We start from the raw sequence: 23,282 nt of genomic DNA on the forward strand, positions 1-23,282 counted from the left end.
TGTTTGTGGTTGTACAACTATGAGTATACTAAAAGCCATTGAATTGTACACTTTAAATGAGTGAATTGTATGGTATGTTAATTATATCTGTAGGTTTCCTATCTTAGCTTTTGATTATCCTGGCTGCCAGAAAATTCTTTTTTTGTATTTAGCCTCATTGTTTTTGCTCACTCTAATTAAAACTCACTCCCTCTTGTTTTGTTTTTGGTAGAGATAGAGAGAAGTAAAAAACTTCCTTATTAAACTTGCTGAATCATAATTCTTCTAACACTCAGAGGTCATTATTAAATTAGCTGTTTAGAGGAAACAATGTCAGTAGTGCCTTTAACCTTTTCTCACAGGATCCATTTTTACACTGTTGTTCATCTTTCTGCCTCTCTTGGCTTCTTAACCACCCTGGGCCTCAGACTCTTCATCTATAAATTAGAGTGTTGGACTAGATCTCAAAGACCCCTTCCAGCTCTGAGGTTCTGTGAAGAATGTCAATATCCTTTGAGAAACCATGAACATATAAAATAAAGATATTTTCTCGAGCCATTGTAGGCATAACTCTAATCATTTATGAAAAGAATCTGGAAATGGATTGAGGTAGCCAAGGTTTAAAATCAGTGAACACAGCGTGAAGTGGACACAGCAAAAGACTAAGAGTCAGGAGATTCAATTTCTGCTTTTATGACCCATGGTGAGAATTTGGAGAAGTCACATGGTGTATCCTGTACATTTTCATTTATGTAAAGTGGACAGCATATAACCTGCATACCTCCCTCTAAGAAATGTTCCTGTTGAATGATTGTAATGCAAAGATTGTAATACAAAGATATTGTAATGCAGAGATTTTAACAATAGTTTATATTTAGTTCAAAACAAAATGCTATCATTGAAAGACTTCTTTCCTTGGAAGAAAATTTATGTCACGTCGTTTTTTTTTTTTTAATCCATTTCAGTTTGGTCTTATCTTCTCCTATTAAAATGTCTTGAATATGGCATAGTAAAATTTAAAGCAAACATGAAAATAAAAGCTTAAGGAAGATCATGATAGTTGTGAACAAAGCTAAGAAGAATGTAAAAAAATTAATAAAATATTTTCCTTTCAAATTTGGCCTTATAAAAGCCTATATTAATTGTAAATATTATTAAGCGTATTTCTAGTTGACCCTTCCTCCACATCCCTATGGATTTCACTGTTAAGTTGTCTTATCTTTCTGGTCAGATCTCAGAAACCAGAAGTCAAGGGACCATGTCTAATTTGCCCTTTGTAACACCCCGATGCCTATAACAATGCATGTAACTGGTGTTTACTCAGTAAATACTGATGTTATTTGTTGCCTGGTAATGGAAGAGGATAAACTGCTAAATGTAAATATGACAATGACAATTTTGCAGTCCAGGTGGAATTTTTTGTGGATCTACTGATTTCTGAGAATCCTAAAGCTAATTTAAAACATCTTAGGCAATGACAAATAACTCATAATATTCATGAGGTCAATTACATGATAATAAGACTTAGAAAACTGAATAACAGACACAAGAGTTTACACACCTAAGTGAGTGCTGATCTTCAAAGTAGGGTGACTATGCGTTTTCTAGTGATGGCACTGTTGCTCAAAATGGTATAAGCATTCCTCTGTTGGGAATTTTGTTCAGAGTCAGCTTACCATCTTTTGGGAGAATCAACCTCATTACTTACAGACATACCATGTGGTTAGTGGTGTTTCTTTTTTCTCTTTTGTAAGCTATTGAGTTATCAGCAATTAGGATGCTTTGTACAGGTGACAATGGCGCTATGCCAATTATCGTATAATTGGAGTTAGAGATTCCTAAGAGGAAGGAAAATGAACATCCATAGAGCTGAGATTGACTTTGTTCCTGATGCTTTCAGGTGTGTTACTGCATCCTTAAAACAACCCTAGGAGATAGGTGGTACTTTGCTCAAGAATTGGGATGCATTCAGGGACATATACATGTGTGCTGGGCTCTGTGCAAATTCTGAAGCTGCTGATAGGTGTCCCTTCTACTGAGGGTCACTTGGCACATTGCTCGCTGTTGCTGGGAGGCCCACAGCAAAACCACTCCAACTTCTTAGCACAGCACAAGAAGTGCTCACGAATGGCAGTGGCGGTCACTAGGTTTGGCCAAGGTCCCAGCCCACTTTCGGTTCCCAGGATTAAAGGTGTTCATCTGGACAGGGGCCAGGCAGTCCTGAGGTGACTCTCTTCCTTGAGGAGAGGAAGCTCCATGAGTGGGGGACCCCTCTTCTTTCCTTTTCAACCCTTCCCAGTTTTCTCATCCTCCACCAGGTGGTCTAACTTCCTTCTGAGCTCTTGTTTAAGGACAAACTTGAAAGGCCTCTTCAGAGCTTTGCTTTTTGACTCTTTCAAAAAAAAAAAAAAAAAAAGGGAAAAACTAGGTTTTGGCTTTTAAAACAATTGCTACATTGTTAGGTCAATTGGAAAAATTTGAATGTAGAAAGGTAGAGATCATGTACTCACTAAAAGAGATGACAAAACATATGTACAGTATAAGGTCGTTTTCAAATCTAGAAGACTCTACATTAAATGTTACATTGAGGGTCTCTGGATGGTGGAAATGTAAAAATTTTATTTATTTATTTTTGCATGTCTATTTTTTCTAATTTTTTCAGTGCACAGATATTCTTTCTATATTAATCAAAGGTCCTTTTTAAAATGATTGCACTAATATGGTTTTTTATTGTGATAAAATATACATAACATAAAATTTACCATTTTCACCATTTTTAAGTGTATAGTTCTGTGGCATTAAATACATTCACATTGTTGTGTAACCATCACCGCCATCTATCTCCAGAACTATTTTCATCTTCCCAAACTGAAATTCCATACCCATTAAACAATAACTCCCCATTTCCCTCTCTCCCCATCCCCTGGCAACCACCATTCTACTTTCTGTCTCTGTGATTTTGACTATTTTAGGTAGTTCATATAAGTGGAATAATAGAGTATTTGTCCTTTTGTGACTGGCTTATTTCACTTAGCATAACATCTTCAAGGTTTATCCATGTTGTAGCATGTGTCAGAATTTCCTTCCTTTTTACAGCTGAGTTATATTCCGTTATATATGTGTACTACATTTTATTTACCCATTCATCATCGATGGACACTTGGGTTGCTTCCACCTTTTGGCTATTGTGTATAATACTGCTATGAACATAGGTGGAACTAATATGGTTTTTTTGTGTGTGTGTCTGAGGAAGATCAGCCCTGAGCTAACATCCATGCCAATCCTCCTCTTTTTGCTGAGGGAGACCGGCCCTGAGCTAACATCTATTGCCAATCCTCCTCCTTTTTTTCTCTTTTTCTCCCCAAAGCCCCAGTAGATAGTTGTATGTCATAGTTGCACATCCTTCTAGTTGCTGTATGTGGGACGCTGCCTCAGCATGGCTGGACAAGCGGTGCGTTAGTGCGCGCCTGGGATCCGAGCCCAGGCTGCCAGTAGTGGAGCGTGCACACTTAACCTCTAAGCCACGGGGCTGGCCCCAGATATGGTTTTAAAGAATCTACTTAGGACATTAAAAACTAACACTGACTGTTTATTTTTCTATATATTTCTATTACTGATTTTCTTTTTACCTGAGGTAATGGATGCCTTTGACTGAAAAGGGGAGCATCACGCATGCTGAATCAGGGAAAGGAGAACAGCAAGGAGAGAAAAAAGACAAGCCGCAAAGTGTTAGTATCCCGAATTTATAAGAATTCCTACAAATCTGGAGGAAAAGATGCACTACCCAATAGAAAATGGGCAAAAACCTGAGCAGACGCTTCCCAACAGAAAAAATCCAAATGGCCAATAAATGAAACAATGCTCACCCAAAAGATAGTCAAGGAAATGCAAGTGAAAGCTATGAGACACAATTACATACCCACCAGGATGGCTAAAATCTTTCAATACTGAAAAAAGAGCGACAAGAACTCACCTACACAGCTGATGGAAAAGTGGTGCAACCCTTTGGAAGATAGTTTACTATTCTCTTGTATAGTTGAAAATAAATGTACCCCATGACCCAGCAGTTTCTTTCACGGGCATGTTCCATAGAAAAATGCCTGCACATGTGCACCAGGGTACAATAATGTTTATGATGGCATTGCTCATAGCCCCAAACTAGAAACAACCCCCAAAATCATCTGCAATATAGTGGACAAATAAATTTTGGCATATTCATTTAATGGAATACAGGACTACAGCCAAACACATTATGGGTGAAATTCACAAACATGATGTGTAGTGAAAAAAGCCAGATTCAAATATTTCAGATGATTGTTTCCATTTGTATAATGTTTAAATTAGGCAAAAATATACTATATTTTTAGGGAAGCATGTGTAGATGGCAAATATATAACAAAAAGCAAGAATTGATGGGTGGGGAGGAGTGTGTGTGGGGCCAGGGATTTCTGGAGTGGGAGCACTGTCCTATCTTCTGACTTAGGTGGGGCTACTTTAGAATTAAAAAAATATATATTTCAAAATAATTATAGATTCACAGATAGTACAGGAGGTCCTGAGTACCCTCACCAAGTTTCCCCTAATTGTTACATCTTAAATAATTATAGTACAAATTGACACTGGTACAATGTAGGTATGTAGTTCTACAGCATTTTATCACATGTGTAGTTTTGAGTATCCACCACCGCCAACATCATACAGAACTAATCTGTCACCACAAAGATGTCCCTGTGCTGTCCCTTTATAGTCACCACCCACATCCTCTCCCCACCATCCATAGTCCTTGGCAACCAGCATCTATTTTCCATCTCTATAATTTCATCATTTCAAGAATGTTACATAAATGGAATTGTATAACATGTGACCTTTTGAGATCGGCCTTTTTCCATCAGCATAATGCCCTTGAGATCTACCCACATTGTTGTATGTATGAATAGTTTACTCCTTTTTATTGCCTGGTAGTATTTCACTTTATAGATGTACCACAGTTTGGCCATTCACCTGTTCAAGGACATTTTAGTTGTTTCCAGATTTTTGCTATTACAAAGAAAGCTGTGGGGCCAGCCCTGTGGCTTAGCGGTTAAGTGCGCGTGCTCTACTACTGGCGGCCCGGGTTCGGATCCCAGGCACGCACCGACGCACTGCCTGTCTGGCCATGCTGAGGCGGCGTCCCACATACAGCAAGTAGAAGGATGTGCAACTATGACATGCAACTATGACATACAACTATCTACTGGGGCTTTGGGGAGAAAAAGGGAAAAAAAGGAGGAGGATTGGCAATAGATGTTAGCTCAGGGCCGGTCTTCCTCAGCAAAAAGAGGAGGATTGGCATGGATGTTAGCTCAGGGCTGATCTTCCTTACACACACACACACACAAAAAAAAAACAAAGAAAGCTGCTATGAACAATTTGTGTACATATTTTTGTGTGGACATAAGTTTTCACTTCTCTGAGATAATGTCCAGGAGTGCAGTTGCTGGCTTGTATGGTAATGGTATGTTTAGTTTTATAAGAAACCACGAAAGTGTTTTCCAGAGTGGCTGTACCATTTTACATTCCCACCAGCAATGTGTGAGAATCCAGTTTCTCTGCATCTTTGCCAGCATTTGGTATTGCCACTATTTTTAATTTGAGCTGTTTTGATAGGTGTGTAGTGATAGATCGTCATCGTCCTAGTTTGCATTTCCTTAGTGGCTAGTGATGTTGAACATCACTGGAGCAGGACGATGTTCTTTCTTCTGACTTAGGTAGTGGTTACTTTAAAATTGCCTGTATCCTCGCTACACAACTCTGTTATTCCTCTACATCCATTTTCAAAAATAGGACAACCACGAGTAAGGCACTGGAGTAACCTGGCTAGTGGCAGGTAGGGTAGGGAACAGGTGTGCCCGAGTGTGAAGCTTATGTATTTTCACCTGACCACAGCACCTCAGTGTAAAACAGACTCCAAAAAACAAATCTCCTTCCAAAACAGACTGACATGGAATAATTCAAACACGGAAAAGAAAATTCATTACTCATAAGCGTGGCATAGGAGTTTCATGTACTGCACGGGGAACATTCATAACAGAGTACTGCAGACTGGGGGGCTTAAACAACAGAAATGTATTGTCTCATAGTTCTGGAGGCTAGAAGTCCAAGATCAAAGAAATTAGATGCCTATATTTTAGAAAGATGTTGAAGCAAAAAAAAAAAAAAAGAAGTTTCTGGAGCCAATTTATACTTATTCAGAAATTCAAGCATTCAGGGTATGTTAGTTCTTCATCCCAGTCTCTTGGAATTTTAAGAGTGTACTGCAATTGGTCATTCTTGCTCCTGCGTGGTGTAACAATTTTTTCTCTCGTCCTCTTCGCTCACCTACTGTCTTTGACCTAGATACTATTCATTGAAATTAAGCAGCACTGTTACAAGCATTTTACATGTGTTAACCCTTTTAACTCAAATAACACAACAACCCAATGAAATAGGAGCCAATATTCCCATTTTACAGATGAGGAAACAAAGGCATAGATAAGCTGAGTAACTTACCCCTTGTTTCAGAGCTAATTACCAGCAAGCTAAGCTGTGAACCCAGGTGGTCTGGTTCCAGACCCTGTGTTCTTAGGCACTAAGCTGTGCTATTTCTTAGAAAATTAAAACAACAACAACAGTTACAATAAGGTTTCACATAAATGTCAGCAAAGTACTTTTTACAGTTCCTTGGCATATACTGGGTGCTGTATGAATTTTTTTTCCCAGCTTTATTGAGGTATAATTGACATACGACATTGTGTAAATGTAAGGTGTGCAAAGTGATGATTTGATATACATATACAGTCATGCGCCACATCACGACGTTTCGGTCAATGACGGACCGCATATATGATGGTAGTCCAGTAAGATCAGTACCATAGAGCCTAGATGTGTAGTAGGCTATACCATCTAGGCTTGTATAAGTACACGCTATGATGTTCGCACACGAGGAAATTACCTAACAATATCACCTAACAACAAAATCACCTAACAACAGCATTTCTCAGAATGTATCCCCCTCCTTAAGTGACATGTGACTGTATATTGTGAAACCATTACCGCAATAACGTTAGTTAACACATCCATGACCTCACATAGTTAACTGTTTTTTTCTTGTGGTGAAAACACTTACAAGATCTACTCCCTTAGCAACTTTCCAGTATACATTGCAGTATTGTTAACTATAGTCCTCATGCTGTACGTTAGATCCCTAGAACTTATGCATCTTGTAACTGGAAGTTTGTACCCTTTGACCAACATCACCCCTTCCCCCTACCCACCCAGCTCTTGGCACCACCAATTTACTCTCTGTTTATATGAATTCAACTTTTTAGATTCCACATACAAGTGAGATCATATGATATTTGTCTTTCTTATATGAATGTTATTTATCCTTTTTTTACCTTCTAATATCCCTGCTCTTCCTTTGAGTTATTATTTTGTAAGACAGACATGGTTGGGAATCACACAAAGATTACTACATTTGTTTAGAAATTATGTAAACCGTTGAAGTTGGCCAGTTGTTGGAATTTTTGTTACTAGATTGATAAATGGCCCCAAAGATAAAATTTTCTTGAAGAGAATACACAGTTTTCAACAATGCTGCCATATTTCACTTGATCTGAAGCTAGGCCAGCTCTGGAGACATACCGTAACACGAGCCCAGAATTTGCTTCAATTTCTGAATTCTGATACCATTCTGAATTTTGAAAAAAAAAATTTGCCCCCAATTTTATCTTTGGAAAGTGAGACTTTTTTCAAGTCGTGGCCAGATTCGGGTAGTGTTAACTCAAGGTTTACTGAAAATTAAACTGAGAATGCCTTCTGGGCTTGGAGACTGTTAGATCTGGGATTTGATTTTTCCCTACTTACAAGCTAGTAAGTGAGCCTGTCACTGTTTCATGAATGCTGGCAATAGACAAGGTTCCTGGGGCTAAGATAAAGGACTTGATTAGTCATGGCAGAGCCAGCAGCATGAACATCAGCATATTTGCTGTGGTTCTCTTTGCCCCTTGAGTCTTATGGGGCCGATGAACTATGGCCCAGATGAGTGCTGTCCACATAGTGGGTTTGAGATGCAGCTGAGAAACACCGAGCTTGGGGAATCCACCACTATGAGAGCAGGCAGTAAGCAAGCCTACTCCTTGTCCGGAGGGAGATATTACCCCGTCTCTCAAGGTTACCATCTGAATAAACAATCCTGTTCCAGAAAAAGAGCAGATAGTGATAAGAACACTTTTAGTGAAGGCTGGATTAGTGGCAAACCAACCGTTGGTGGACACTGGGAAAGCAGCGAGGAAACTCCTCCAGTAAACAAGGTGAACGGCGAGCAGCATTATGTAGTGGCATAACAATTTGCAAAACTGTTGTCTATAATAACTTGGAAGATAGGAAATGCTACTAATAAAATTTTGGATTTGGCTAAAGAAATCACCAGGCAGAATGTTGAAAGTGTCAGTTTGTTGCTCCTAAATGCATATGATAAGATATAGCAAGAGACAGATGAGGTCAAAATGCAACTGTTTAATTTGCAGGCAGAATTTACAGAAAATATGAAGGATCTAAGATTTGCTGGGCTAGAAAATAAAAATTGTTTCTTATTCCCAGTGTCCACAGCCAATGAAAGATTCTCAAAATGAAATGAAGCTTGGGGTCAAAGTCCAAATTAAGTGTATGGCTGTAATGTCATACTTAAGATCATTGAAAGATTTAAGGCAGTGCCAGCTAGACTCTCTCAGTAAACAGAAAAGCATTCTCCCACTGCTGCCTGAGTTGTGACCCCAAATAGAGAGAGATCTGTCTCAAAAAGAATTGTAAATGTGACTTTTGCCCCATTGAGTAGACCTGATTCAGAGTCATAAGAAATCCACAAAATTTTAACAAAGGCGTTGCTGGCAAAAGCATTGCCAGCTTAGACTAAAAGGAACAGACACAGTTCAAAATGAAAAATGGCTTCTGGGCTCCCAACTCTTCATAGGTAGGAGGCAAACTGAGAGAGCTACTCAGCTGCAAAATAGGCTATTTTTGATCAAAAAAGAAGTTATCTCAGAAGGCTGAGCCAAGAGCCCAAAGTGTAGAGCCGCTAGAGAAATGGACTGGATGATTCCATACTCAGGGAGCAGCACTGGACCGTAATCAAGAAACCTGCTCTACTTCTGGTTTAGGGGAACCTGGCAACATATGTCTGGCTGTATTTCAGAATTGCCGCGAAACAGTGACTTCTATGTCCCTCCCAATCTTTCCTCTTGAAGAGGAGTATCTACTGTGGTTATCCTGCCTTACTAATATTTTGGGTGTTGGGGGGCTGGAAAACTTGCCTTTCATTGTGTAGGTGTCCAGATTGAGCGGAGCTGCACCTGAGGATATGTACCAAGGGAGCCTCATTTGGACCTGAGATAGATGTTGAGATCTTAGACTTTGAGCATGAGGCCATAATTGGATGAGATATGTGGGGTTCCTGGAGTGGGCGTGAGCATATTTTGCATGTGACAGGAAAAGAAACAATCGTGGCCAGGTGGAAGATGATGGTAGCTTGAAAAAAATGGGTATAATATTTTACTGGCTTTCCCATCAAGAAGTGGAGTTTATTGTTCCCCCCTTGAATGTGGACTGGCATTGTGACTTGCTTTGACTTATGGAATGCAGTACAAGTGATGTTGTATGGCTTTCTGGCCTAGGACTTGGGAAGTATCACAGCTTCAGGTCTCATTCTTTTGGAATGCTGCCCTGTGTGGGAAGCCCAGGATGGCCTGCTGGAGACACATGGCTCAGCCAAGATGTAAGTGAGGACATTTTATCCCATTGACCCTAGTTGAGCTGCTGGATAACTGCAGCCACACGAGTGACTCTAGCAGAAAACCTGCTTGGTTAAGCCATCCAAATTACTGGCCTACAGAATCATGAATAACAACAGCAAAATAGCTGTTTTAAGCCTCTACATTTTGGTGTGGTTTGCTATGATGCCAAAAGTAACATATATAAGTTCTGGATGCAAATCACCACAGGCATAAAATCCTTCCAGAATCATCTGCCAGTACAACTACTTTGGAAAACTGGAGTAGTATCTACTAAAAGCTGGGCAGATAGACTTTATTATTTGGTAGCTCTGCTCCCAGGTATACACAATAGAAATGGGTACATACAGTCACCAAAAGACATGTAAAATAATGTATAGAGCAGCATATTTGTAACAATCCCAAACTGGTAACATCTAAATTTCCATCAAAGGTACAATGGATAAATCAATTGTGATATATTCATACAATAGAATGCTATGCAGAAAGAAAATGAAAAAACTACTTCTATTAACAGCTATGTGGATAAATTGCACAAACGTAAATGTTAAGTAAAAAAGCCCAACCCCAAAGAAGGCACATTATATGATTAGCAGTTAAGATATTGGAGAGCTCTGCAGTGAAAGAGTGAGTAATGACTGGAAAGTGGCCCATGTAGGGCTTCTGGGAACTGGTCATGTTCTGTTTCTTGGTAAGGGTGGGGATGACAAATGTGGGTTCATTTTGTGATAACTCATTGAACTGTAAACTTATGATTTATGTACTTATCTGTATGTATGATATAATTCAATAAAAACATTTCCTCTAAAAAGAGGAATCTCAAGATTAATAGAGGAATTTGAGGAAGAGAAAATTTAGTTTTTTATGCAAAATCTAGGACTTTCCAGTTTATACATTCCAGTGTCTTTAGGGGAGAACTTGGCTTTATTTTGTCAAATGTTCTCTCTGTGACAGCTCTGATCACCCTTTAGTAAACTCTTTTCTCTCTTATACCTAAATCCTGTTTTTATTTTGATAATATTTATCAGGTATGACTAGCATGCTTTAATAATTTTTATATGTTATGAATTTCAGGAGAAGAAAACACATTTGCTGTGGATGATTTTGTATAAAACTGTCTTGTGCAAAAGTACTGGGGGGAAGGAGCAGAAGATGAAGTCTAGAAATAGGCTGGGGCCTGATTATGAAACATCTTGAAGATATGCAAGGTTTTACATTCTATTTTTATGCAATAATAAAAGAATCAACAATCATTCTGTGTTTTATAAAGATCATAAGATATCTGTGTTTAAAATGGCATAGGAAGAGAGTTTTTCTCCAGTCTCCTCTCTAAAAATACCTGAAAATAAGAATAAATAGAAAGAGAACTCCATATTTGAATAAACTAGGAGACAGCTGTAATGCTGGACCATGATATATGAGGTAGGGTGGCAATCCTGTGAAGGTAAAACATGGGCTTGGGTGTTAATAGAGAGTGACTGGAGTGCAAATCTCTCAGAATGTCAGCAGAACAAAACCAACAATGGCCAATTTGGAACAAAGAGAAAAACGTGGCCCCCCCATGTTTGCTAGAAGCAGTTTGCCCATGAAGAGGAGTGGAGGAGAGAGACTCTCTACAATGGGCAGCACGGAAGTTACCAGTCTGGATTGCCTGGGGAAGAGTAGATACCAAAATAACAAAACAAACACCACCACCACCACAAACAAACAAAACACGCCACTCACATGAAACCCTATGTCAAAAGAACCTAATTGGGATCCAGATACTCCGGAAGTTTGATCCCTCTTCCATGAAATTTCTACAATTATTTGGTGTAAAAGGAACTGATCATTCAGTGATGACTAATACCAAATATGAGTAATTTATAACTTGTAACCTATAACAGATTGTGACAAATAGTAGTTGTAATCATACAAAGATCCTCTAAGAAGAAAGGAAGAAAGAAGGAAAACAAATGGCAGACAAAAAACACTCATCCAATAAGTATTACCTTAAAACAATTGAAAATTGTGGCCAAACATAAGCACCATTAAACACCTGAAAATCAAAAGAATTAATCCTCGATTCAATTGTGTCTATAAAACAAGAGCTCAAAGAAGAAATATAGGATATTCGGGAAAAATATAACAAGGCAACAGAAGGAGATGAAATATAAACTAACAGACTTCAGGGAAGGAGGAAAACAAATATTTACTATAATAGAAATAAAAGTCTCGTTAAAAGTAGCTCAGAGGAGCATCTGGCTAACATTGAGAAAAGCAAACAAAATGTAATATAAATGAGCAAACTTAAGAAGGATCAGAGAGAAATTGAGAGCTATGGAGAACGAAGGATAGCTAACATATGCATAAGTGGTTATGTGAAAAAGAGAATTGAAAAAACGAGTTCTGGAAAAATATTTAAAGATATATTTAAGAAACATTTCCAGGAGTAAAAGAAGATTTGAATGTGCACTTGTCCCAGAAAAGGAAAAACAAAACATTCCAGATATTCATTTATTTAGTAGAAGAAGAATTGAATCTGCAATTTGAAAGGACCCATTTATCCAAGAAAAATTTGACAGACTACTCAACAGCAATACACATCTTAGTAAAGTTACTGGTCTACAAAGATGAAGCAAGAATCTTTGGCATTTTTGGGGTGGGATTAAGCCACCTATAAGGCGGAAAATATCAGGCTGGCCTCTGGTTGTTCTACAGAACATTCAATGTTAGAAGACAATGGAGCTTTGTTCCCAAAGCCTAGCGAGAGAAAGTGTGACTCAAGCATTTTTTACCTAGCTACAATGTTCAGATATAAAGGCAACATACAAATATTTTTGAATAATCAAGAATGCAGGGACTCTATCTTCTATGAGCCCTTCTTAAAGAAACTACTATAAAACAAACTTCAGCCAAATAGAAGCTCAATGGAAAAATTACAGTATGAATATGAATCCTACTCATAGGATTAAGACTAAAACAGATCTCATTTAAGCGTTGAGGAATGAAAAATAAAAGCTATAAATTTTGACAATGTAGAAATGATGTAACTATCAAAATTTGGGAAGGTGAGGTCATGAGAAAGTATGAGGTGAAGTACTACAGTTACAGCATTTAATGATAGAGATACAAGAAATCATTGAATCTGGGATGTCAATACATAGATATGTTTAAGGATAAGAGTAAACAGTAAGAAAAATATATAATTAACAAAACTAAGGTGATGTTGGGGATATGGAAGAAAAAAGAAACATTTATTTATTTAGTTAGTTGGTTAAACTACAGACTTTATCAGATTTCACCAGTTTTCCCACTTTTTCTATTTCACAGTCCAATTCAGGATCCCATATTGAACTTAGTCTTCATGTCTCCTTAGTCTCTTCCAGTCAATGACAATTCCTAATAAAGATGAACTGAAAGCATGTGGGCACAGGCCCTGGCCCGTGCAGAAGGCGCTCAATAAATGTGACCTCTCCCCACCTTACCCTCACCAGCCACATGTCTCAATCCCACTCCTGTTCAAGGCCCGCCTCGGACATTCCTCCTCTTCAGAGTGGTAAGCACTAGGGATACAGAATAGCGGGTCTTATATTCAAAAGATATGTGGTTGATGGCCAAGGTGTGGGGAAACACACATCTTGGAGGGCAATGTGGCAGATCTATTAAAATATAAAAAGCATATCCCTTAATATTCACAAAATTCCCTTTTTCTGTATCTCCGCTAGAGAACCAACAACACACATGCAGAGTCATGTACAAAGTGGTTCATTGTAGCATTGTTTACTAGCAGAACACTGAGAACCATCTAGATGTCTAGGAACAGACGAATGGCTAAACAAAACATCACACAGTCATACAATGAAATACTCTACAGCAGTTTAAAGGAACAGGCTAGAGATGTTTATCAATATAGAGAGATCTCTGAAATAATCTTAAGTCAAAATGCATCTTGCACCAAGAAACGTATTTATTTTACTATTGCTCATAATAGGAGTAATTGACACTGTCTAAAAACAGACGATTAAGTAAAGTGTATGGGATTATGGCTATAAAGAATTTTGTAGCAATAATTGCCTTTAGGATAGAGAAATGGGTGCCTGGGAAGACAGGAGAAAGACATTTTTTACTGTATACTCTTTGTATGTTTTGAATTTTGTACCCTGTCCATCTGTTAGCTACTAAAAAAATATAAAGAACAGAAAAATACAAAATATTGAAAAAATCAAAATTATAGTTATGAATGCGACCATTAAAACAAAAGCATCAAGTTTTCCAATTATTGCAAAAAACACATACACTAAAACTGTAAAAAAATCACAGCACATAGAATGAGAATATTTTTAAGGCAATTAAAATATTAATAATAAAACATAAAATGGGCCAACAAAACTAAGACCAAACACACCTCTCATGTTAATAAATGTAAGTGGGTTAGTCTCATCTAATGCCAATAAAAGGACTCTGACTGAATTACTATGCAAAACCCAACTATGTGCTGTATACAAGAAACATATCTAAAACAAAGTAAAGCAGACAAGTTGGGAATATAAAGATGGGCAATTGCATCGATCTAATATTCATCAACAAAAGACTACATCCATTTTAATAAAAAGTGTGTGCTACCATTTGTATCAAAAGGTAAGAAAATAATAGCTATTTTACATTTTGGATTTTTGTACCAGGTGCGTATGTTACCCATTTTAACGAACAAGCAAATAACTTATTTTAAGAAGATAATGTTGGCAGCAGTGTGGACTATGGATTTGAGGATACAGATGAGTCTTGAGACAGGAAGACTAGGTACACCTAGTTAAACCAGGTTAAATTTGAAAGAATCACGCTAGAGACTGAGGGTAGTAGTAAGAGTTGGACCTACCCTAGTAAACTGTCAGATGTAACTCTATAATATCTTGTCTTATTTTAAACTTTGTTTATTTTGTACTTTTGGATTAAGGTAAAGGAGAATTTGACAAAAGTCTTAAGAATCACAAGATTCTTCTAAAAACAATTTTTTTCTGCTTTTCATTATTGGGAAATAAATATTCATAGCAGAAAACTTAAAAAATGTGCAAAAAAAAAGGAAAGAAGGGAAGAAAAACTTTTTGAATTCTACTACTGTAGGATAGTCAGTGTTACCATTTTGTGTGTATCCCACCATTATGCCCCCTCTCACAGGCATGCGTATTTTTTATAAGGCTCTTACTATACACAATTTTGTGGCTTTTTTTTGTAAAACTTGTTATATTGTATATATTTCCCAATGTTACTATAAAATACTCTTCTACAACATGATTTTTTAATGACTACATATTATTATAATTCTTTATTGTTGGATATTTAGACTGTTTATAATTTTTTCACTTGTAAAGAGTATTGCAATGAATAACTCTGTACATGCAAATATACTCACATCTCTGATTAATTCCTTATTATATAGTTCTGGAAATTGAATTGCTGGGACAAAGGGTATGCATATTTTTAATTTTGTTACTTACTGCCAATTGCCTTCCAAAAAGTTGGTACCAATGTTATAGCTCTCCAGGAAAATCTGTAGTTACGAAAGTATAAAAATACAAAGACCTATTTTCTCTATTTGAAAATTCCCTCGCATAGCGTTACCATTCTTTTTCATCTTCGTAAATTTACTTGGTGAAAAAAGATGCTTCATTATTGTTTTAATTTGGATTTCCTCAATTACGAGGGACCTGGAAATTTTGTGTACCTTTATGGTTACTTTTAACTCGTGCTTTGTTAGTAATTCATTCTCTTCAGCAAATTTTCCTCAATCTGTTGTATTGTAAAGAAATATAACTAAATACTAAACACCAATAACCTTTTCAAGCATCAAAAGGAAATAGCTAGATTCTATTTAATTATAATCTCAATTTTGGAAGGATATAGTGTCCTAAAGGAAAACTGCACAAGCTTGCCATTCAAATTTTCTTTCCTAATGAAATTCTGAAAATAGCAAAGAACAAATGTGATTCCCTTCAGTTTCTGTGGACCTAATGGAGACATTCTGAGTCATCTAGGAAAAGGAGAGGGACTAAAGAGGGCTGATGGCTTGCTCTGCATACTGTTTCTGCTACGAGAGTGGAGGTCAAGTTGTCTGGATAACTAAATCCAGGCACACTGAAAGCAAGAAGCAGGATTAAATAATGATAGAACAAACTTTTATACTCCCCCCTAATATATTTGTTAAGTGAATGAAGGCATGAGTAAATGCCCCTTTCAAGGATGCCAAAATCTTGGATTGCTGGCTTTCAGTTTAGTAAAAGTAGAGTTGCACAGTCAGAAATGACTGTCAGAGAATAATGTTGATTGTAAGGAGCTTAGCAGTGGCTTATTGAACGGGCTCATATTCTTAGCATCATTTATTCTAATTTTTTATTATATCATTACATTTTATTGCAGGTATTTAATAAATTCTTGATAAATACAGATTGAATGAATGAAAAAGAATATATCATTTTCGTTTTACAATTCTCATAACAATATATTTGAAATTGCTCACTATTATTCTCATTTTACTGATAAGGAATGGTGGCCCTGAGGTGTCAAGGGACTCGTCAAAGCTCTTGCAGATAACAAGCAGCAGAGTGAGGCTTAGAAACCGTGACTTCAAATCCAATGCCCTTTTCTCAATACTACAACCATAACTTTCATTACGTTTCTTTCTTGCTCCCTATTAATTATGTTAAACTCAAATTCCTCAGTCTGGTATAAAAGGTTCTCCCTCATCTGGGTTAACCCTCACTCTCCAGTCTTATCCCCTACAGCTACCCTAGTGGACATAAGGGTTGCCTCTCCAAAATCTGTTCCTCCCCTTTGAGTGGCAGCAGTGCATTTTGGGAGATTATCCTTAGTTCCGGAGTGTGCCTGATTGCTATAGGACTAATCAAATCGTCCTGACCAGTGAATTGGTTCATGAACAGGTAAGTAACCCAACTCTGGCCAGAGATGCAAAGAGAGTGTTGCTTCTACAAAAGTTTTCTGTTTTTAAGAGAGTAATAGCAAGCCCCTCACTCTCTCTTGTTAGATGGGAGCAAGGAGGTGCATTTTCAGTCTGGTTTCTTTCACTCAGTATAATATTTTTGAGATCCATCCATGTTATATGTTATCAGTAGTTTATTCTTTTTTATTGCTGAGTAGTATTCCATTGCATGGATATACAATTCATTTTTCCATTTTTGTGTTCATGGACATTTGGGTAGTTCCTAGTTTTAGACTATTAAGAATAAAGCTATATGAATATTCTTGTATACATATTTTTGTAGATATATTTCTCTTGACAAAATTCATAAGGGTAGAAATACTGGGCATTATACCCATTTTTAAGTTCCAGACAGAAAAACTTGGAGTTCTAGACTATTGGGGTAAGAAACAAGTAGTGCAATTATTTAGCTTAGAAACTTCACTAGATTTTCCTGAACTCATCTTGTATTTTTCTTTTTTGAGAGGAAAATCAATCGTTATCAAAATATCAGAGGATATCGTTAATATGTACCTAAGATGCACCCTAGGCACCTTACATCATACATAATTGCCTAATGCTGTTATTTACTAGCTGTTTGACCCCGGGCAATTACTTAACCTCCCAGATCCTCAGTTTACTCATATTAAGGATTAAAAATAGCACCTATTGGGTGGGCCCCGTGGCTTGGCGTTTAAGTGCGCGTGCTCCGCTGCTGGCGGCCCAGGTTCGGATCCTGGGCACGCACTGACGCACTGCTTCTCCGGCCATGCTGGGGCCGCGTCCCACATGCAGCAACTAGAAGAATGTGCAGCTATGGCTTACAACTATCTACTGGGGCTTTGGGGGAGAAAATAAATAAATAAATAAATAAAATTTAAAAATAGCACCTACTTCCTAGGGTTTTTGTAAGAATTAAATGAAATAGTGCATGTAAAGTCCTTATCACATTGCCTGACATATAAATATTAACTATTATAATTATCATGATGTACCATCTTACAACAACCCAGTGAGATAAGAATTCACACCCCACTTTAAGAGGCAATAAGCGATTTGTCCTAGTTACAGAACCAGGACTGGGATTCAAATTTTGGTCCATTTTGGCATGAGAGCCTTAGCCCGTTCCACCACACTATTTCCAGGAGGTAGGTTTTTTCATGGAGTATCTCATTTAATCTTTCCAGCAATCCTGTTAGATGATTTCTGCCAGTATGAAAAGAACAAGAGGCTGTGAAGGAAAGAAAATAATGAACTAGAAAAAAAATGGTCTGAGACAAAGTCACAGAAAAACTTGGAATATAATTTGGTTTGTTTTTATTCAAATAGTGAATCATAGATACTCAGAGTACTTTTCAAGCTTTTTAGGGGTCCATGGGTGTATTTTGCAAGTAAAGATAGGCTTGAGGAGGGGTTTTTTGTTTGTTTTATTGTTGTTGTTTACATTTTTCTAAATATTTAACCCCACATTCCACTCTTTTTCTCTTCTGTTTCTTATTCTCTCTCTGTAGTGCAATTGGGCCCCTATTACAAATATGGCAGGATTACAGATGGCACACTTAAATGGGTTTATGGGGAATTTTAATAAAGGGATTATTTATAAAAGTATGGGCAGAGTTAGGGAGAACCAATGAGACATACTAAAGGACCGTGAGGATGGAAAGAGTAGGAAACCAGTACGGCCCCTACACCGGAAGAGGCTAGGGGTGGGTGCGGTTACTAGAATAGGGAGAAAATGGCTCTATTGGTAGGAGAGGACTGCCCAGCAGTAGTTTGGCCTTTGGTGGAGGGACCCAAGACAATTGTGATAACCTAGCAGGGTGGAAGGCAGGAAAATAAACACCCTGACCTCTTTGTGTCTAGGCCTGATTTGTGAAGGGGATGCGGGCTGTCGGAGAGCAAACCTGGCGGCTGGGTCTATGCGAGTGTTTCTGAAGGCGATGGGGGCTGTGGGAACACACTCTGAATGTGATTCTCGCAGTTGGACATTTTTATCTACACCTTAGAGACATGGTAATAGACTCAGGGAGTTTTAGTAACTTGCTCAAAGTCATAGAGCTAGTAAGTGGAAGAGTTGAGATTTAAACCTGGGTTTAGTTCAGTGGTTCTCAATCCTTGCTGAACGTTACTATGACCTGGGGAAGGTTTTAAAAAATACTGAAGTCTGAGCCCCATCCTCTGAGATCCTGATGTAAGCGGTCTGGCTTGGGGCCCAGGCAACCTATTAAAAGCTCCCCAGGTGATTCTAATGTGCAGCCGGTGTTGGAAAACCATGGTTTGGTTGAACTCCAATATCTGTGCTGTTTTCACTGTAACATGAGCTGCTATGGGCACAGGGCTAGTGACAAAGAAATCACTGACCTGAGAGAACCCACTGTTTAATGCTAAGCAAACTATCCCAATAGAGTGAAATGAGGTGCTCTCCGGAGGCAGCTTGGGGTGAGAGGAGATTCCTTAGAGGAGATCAAGCTAGAGCTGAGTGCTTAGTATGGTTTTCCCTTGTGCAGGCCACTGCTCCAAGCACTTATTAGTATTAGCTCATTTAATCCTTATCACTACCCTATGAATAGGTACTATTATTATTCATAATCAATTAATCATTATTAATTAAATTAACACATCACTAGCACATTGTTATTATTTTTTCTGTGTGTGAGGAAGATCAGCCCTGAGCTAACATCCATGCCAATCCTCCTCTTTTTGCTGAGGAAGACTGGTCCTGGGCTAACATCTGTTCCCATCTTCCTCTACTTTATATGGGACGCCGCCACAGCATGGCATGACAAGCAGTGCATCGGTGCACGCCCGGGATCCGAACCCGGGCCGCCAGCAGCGGAGCTCATGCACTTAACCGCTATGCCATGGGGCAGCCCTTCTAGCATATTATTATTATTACCATTTTACAGTAAGGACACTAAGACACAGAGAAATTAAGTGTCTTGCTCAAGGTCCCACCAAAGTAGAGGTGGGCTTGAACCCTGATAGCCCACCTGCGTTAACACTATATGAATTAACAAAGGCAAGACTGGGGGTCAGGCAGAGAAGAGGGAAGACAGAAGGCAGAGCAAGTGGTATTCCAGGCAGAATCACTAGCATGGGGAAGATGGGCGCTGTTAGACAGTGGACGGCATTTAGGGGAATCTTTGCTGGTTGGGGCTTAGGGTGTGTGTTGTGGGGTGGGGGGAGGCAGGCACCTCATACCACATTCCCAGGATGGGGTTGCATCATGTGTTTTATTCTAAGGGCAGAAAGCAGCCACGAGAGAGTGACTTGGTGAGACTGGCATTTTAGAGAGGGCCAGAGAAAGGATGGGACTCCAGCTCAGCAGGAAATGGAGGCGGGTGGGGGGCAGGAGGGAACGTGGAAGGAGAAACAATTTGGACCTCTGTTTACGGGGTGGGGAAAAAAATGAAATAATATTGAAGCAGAAATGCAGTAGAATTGAGTTCTCAACTGCCATGTGTCCGTCAGGCATGCCACAAGTTACTTATGTTTATAATAAAGCACTGATGTTTGATAAAGATTTCCTTAAATAATAATATAATCTAGCATATTCCAGGATAACCTCATAACTGTGGCACTCTGACTTGTTTGGGGCGACAGGTGTAGGTTGATGGGCAAAGCTGGTAGTTGCAGTTATAAAAAGGAAGACAGCAAGGACGGATATGAACATGTTAAAATCTGTAAAATATGTCATCTTGTTAAAAAATTAGGTTTATTTATGCATACAATTCAACATTTTATATCTGTTTAATTTATCATCTTTGGTGTGGAAGTCTGGAAAAAAGAATCAAGACATTTAAAAAGTAAAGTTCAATTTTTGGAGTGTAATTTGATCATCCACATTTATTTTTCCTTTGTATCAAAAGGCATGAGAAACAAAGCTCTCCCCCTCACCCCTAAAGGAGCAAAGAGATGTAAGATGAGGAGGTCGAGTTTGAGTGGCAGCCTGGGCTTTTAGAAACACCTCGCAGGATTGTCTCCTGGAGAAACATACCTGCTGGTGCATTTTAAAAGGGGCATCGCTGCAGGAAGCCTGTGGATGGTCAAGGCTGGCAGCAGCTAGGGATTCTGGGGAGGATTCTGCACTCCACAGGGTGGGCGGCTGAGAAACATCCCTGCATCTGTCTGATGTAGGGGAGGAAGACAATTCTCTACCCTCGAGTTCCTTCTGGCTGGCCTAAGAATTAAATTGCCATGAAACAGAATAACAGGAGAAAATCAAACAAAGTTGAATGTCATGTTTACATGGGAGAAACCCAGAAAAACTGAGTAGCTCGCTAGAATGGCCCAAGCTGCCACCTTAAATACCACCTTTAGCTAAGGACAAAGGAGGATGTTGGGGGTAGTGATTTGGGGCTTCAAAGGGGAGGAAGGCAATTTACATGGAGATAGAAATGTAAATGTTTGTTAAACAAGTATTTGCTGGGCTGTCTGTAGACAATGTTATCTTCTGGTATTAGCTCCTTCCTGGGACAGGCCTTCTATCTTAAACTCTTTTAGGCAGTTAGGGGAAAGGTCAAAGTTTCCTTTAGAGTCTTTTGTTCTTAAAAATAATCAAACCAAGGAGATACACTTTGGGGTGGCCAATTCTGATCCCCCACACTGACATCAGAGCTCACCCAGAGAGGACTGGGCAACAGCCCAGAGGGAGCCCCAACAATGGAGTGAAAGCCCTGGACTACCCCCCCATCCTGGTTTTCTGACATCAGGATTCTTTACACAATTCTATGAAAAGAGGGAGAGATTCTTTCCTGATCTCACCACCCTCGAGGGGCTGGGCCTGGTGGGACTCAACGTGATTTACCTGACTTAGAAAGAGAAAGAAATGTCAAGTTTCTCATATTTGAGTTTTGAGGAGAAAACAGCTCATTTGCCACAGAGAAGAGGGAAACTTCTTTTTACTGAGACTGGAGGAAAGAGTTTAAAGGCAGGGCGATGGAGATCAATTTGCCCGGAGAGGGCTGGCCCGGAGGTTGAAATCTCAGCATAAAGAAATTTAAGATCTGGTAGAAACGTGGCTGAGGTAAGCTAAAGGCATGTGAGGTCAGATTCGTAACCAATATAAGTTGAAGTTGTGTCAGTGTTCAGAAGGCTCTATAAAAATGAATTCTAAGTTTTGCACAAATGCCTGTTAGGAGGGAGAAATGGACCTGTCCCCCTTCTCACCGCACCTCACCCTCAGGCATCAGCAGAATGTACCTAATAATTGCTTTGTGGTGAAAAGTTATTTAAATTTGTTAATTTATTTCTAGTCTTCACAACTAATGAGACTGGTTTCCATCTAGGCCCCTTAGCTGAATGAAATCAATGGATTAAAAGCTTAAATCCGTATTTTGGTGTAAACATTTCCCTTTCTCAGCACACAGGATATCTTAACCCATGGACCGAATCCCAGGCATGGAGAGGTTTTTTCCTTTTAAATTAATTGATTGGATGTAAGTTTAAGGACTGTATGAACAGACTCCTTCACATAAAATAATGAAAGCAATATTGACCCTGGCCCTGAGGTTGCTGAAGAGTGTTAAGGGAGAAGATTGCAAAGACCCAAAGCCACAGAGGCTTTACATGAATTGTAAGAGGGCTATTTTACCCACAAAAAGCAGGAAAACATTTTAATCTTCTTCCTGAGTCCAAAAACGATATCTGATTTTATCTCCTCAAGGCAAAATAATCTTATATGGCCTTAAATATGCAAAATGACTTTCCTTTTGCTCCAACTAATTGCTGTAGAATAGCTGAGCTATTTCTACATGGATAGAAAGGTAGAAATAATAGTATAAAAAGCCCTAGTTTCTTACCACCTGGAATTAACATAGAATATTTTTGTTATATTTGTCATTTGTAACATTCATTTGTCATTCATTTGTAACAAAATGAAATATTACAGATAAACCTTAAGTGACATTTGACCTCATGCCCCATTCTTGTTCCCACTACCACTATCATAAGTTTGGTAGGTAGCCATTTGATTAATTCTTTTTTTTTTTTTTTAAAGATTTTTTATTTATTTTTTTGCCCCCAAAGCCCCAGTAGATAGCTGTATGTCACAGCTGCACACCCTTCTAGTTGCTGTATGTGGGACTCGGCCTCAGGATGGACAGAGAAGTGGTGCCTCGATGCGCACCCGGGATCCGAACCCGGGCCGCCAGCATCGCAGCGCGCGCACTTAACCACCAAGCCACAGGGCCGGCCCAATTTGATTAATTCTTTATTTTCTTTTCATATATTTCTGTATCAACAACCAACATATAATACTGTTTTGTGAGTGGGTTATTGCTGTCAATTTAAATGTCATACATATTCATCTACATGCTGATTTTTACACTCAACATTGTTTTTCAAACATATCCATGTTCATACAGATAGATCTAGTTCCTTTTTTTTTCGTGAGGGAGATTGGCCATGAGCTAACATCCGTGTCCATCTTCCTCCACTTTATGTGTGGGACGCCGCCACAGTATGGCTTGACAAGTGGTGCCTAGGTCCCCGCCCAGGATCTGAACCTGCAAATCCCAGGCCGCCAAAGCAGAGCATGCACA

The 23,282-nt window shown here is 38.7% G+C and overlaps 2 long non-coding RNA genes across 5 annotated transcripts in view; one reads left to right on the plus strand and one right to left on the minus strand.

Moving 5' to 3' along the window:
- Window positions 1-23,282, plus strand: part of LOC147916058 (uncharacterized) — a 34,715-nt gene that overhangs the window by 9,276 nt on the left and 2,157 nt on the right. Inside the window, exons 1-2 of one of the 4 annotated variants that reach the window (XR_015553385.1) lie at window positions 7,451-9,769; window positions 10,860-13,323. The exons of 2 other annotated variants lie outside the window; for them this stretch is intronic. This is a non-coding gene — a long non-coding RNA (uncharacterized LOC147916058). Of the gene's footprint in view, window positions 1-7,450; window positions 13,324-23,282 lie in introns of those variants that run through there. One more of the 4 variants, XR_015553383.1, reaches the window with a different exon arrangement.
- LOC147916059 (uncharacterized) overlaps window positions 1-23,282 on the minus strand; it is a 68,642-nt gene that overhangs the window by 6,649 nt on the left and 38,711 nt on the right. The gene's annotated exons all lie outside the window — the stretch shown is intronic.

The sequence above is a fragment of the Ceratotherium simum genome, chromosome 10 (assembly GCF_057802395.1).
Source record: "Ceratotherium simum simum isolate JZ-2026a chromosome 10, ASM5780239v1, whole genome shotgun sequence".
Classification (NCBI taxonomy): domain Eukaryota; kingdom Metazoa; phylum Chordata; class Mammalia; order Perissodactyla; family Rhinocerotidae; genus Ceratotherium; species Ceratotherium simum.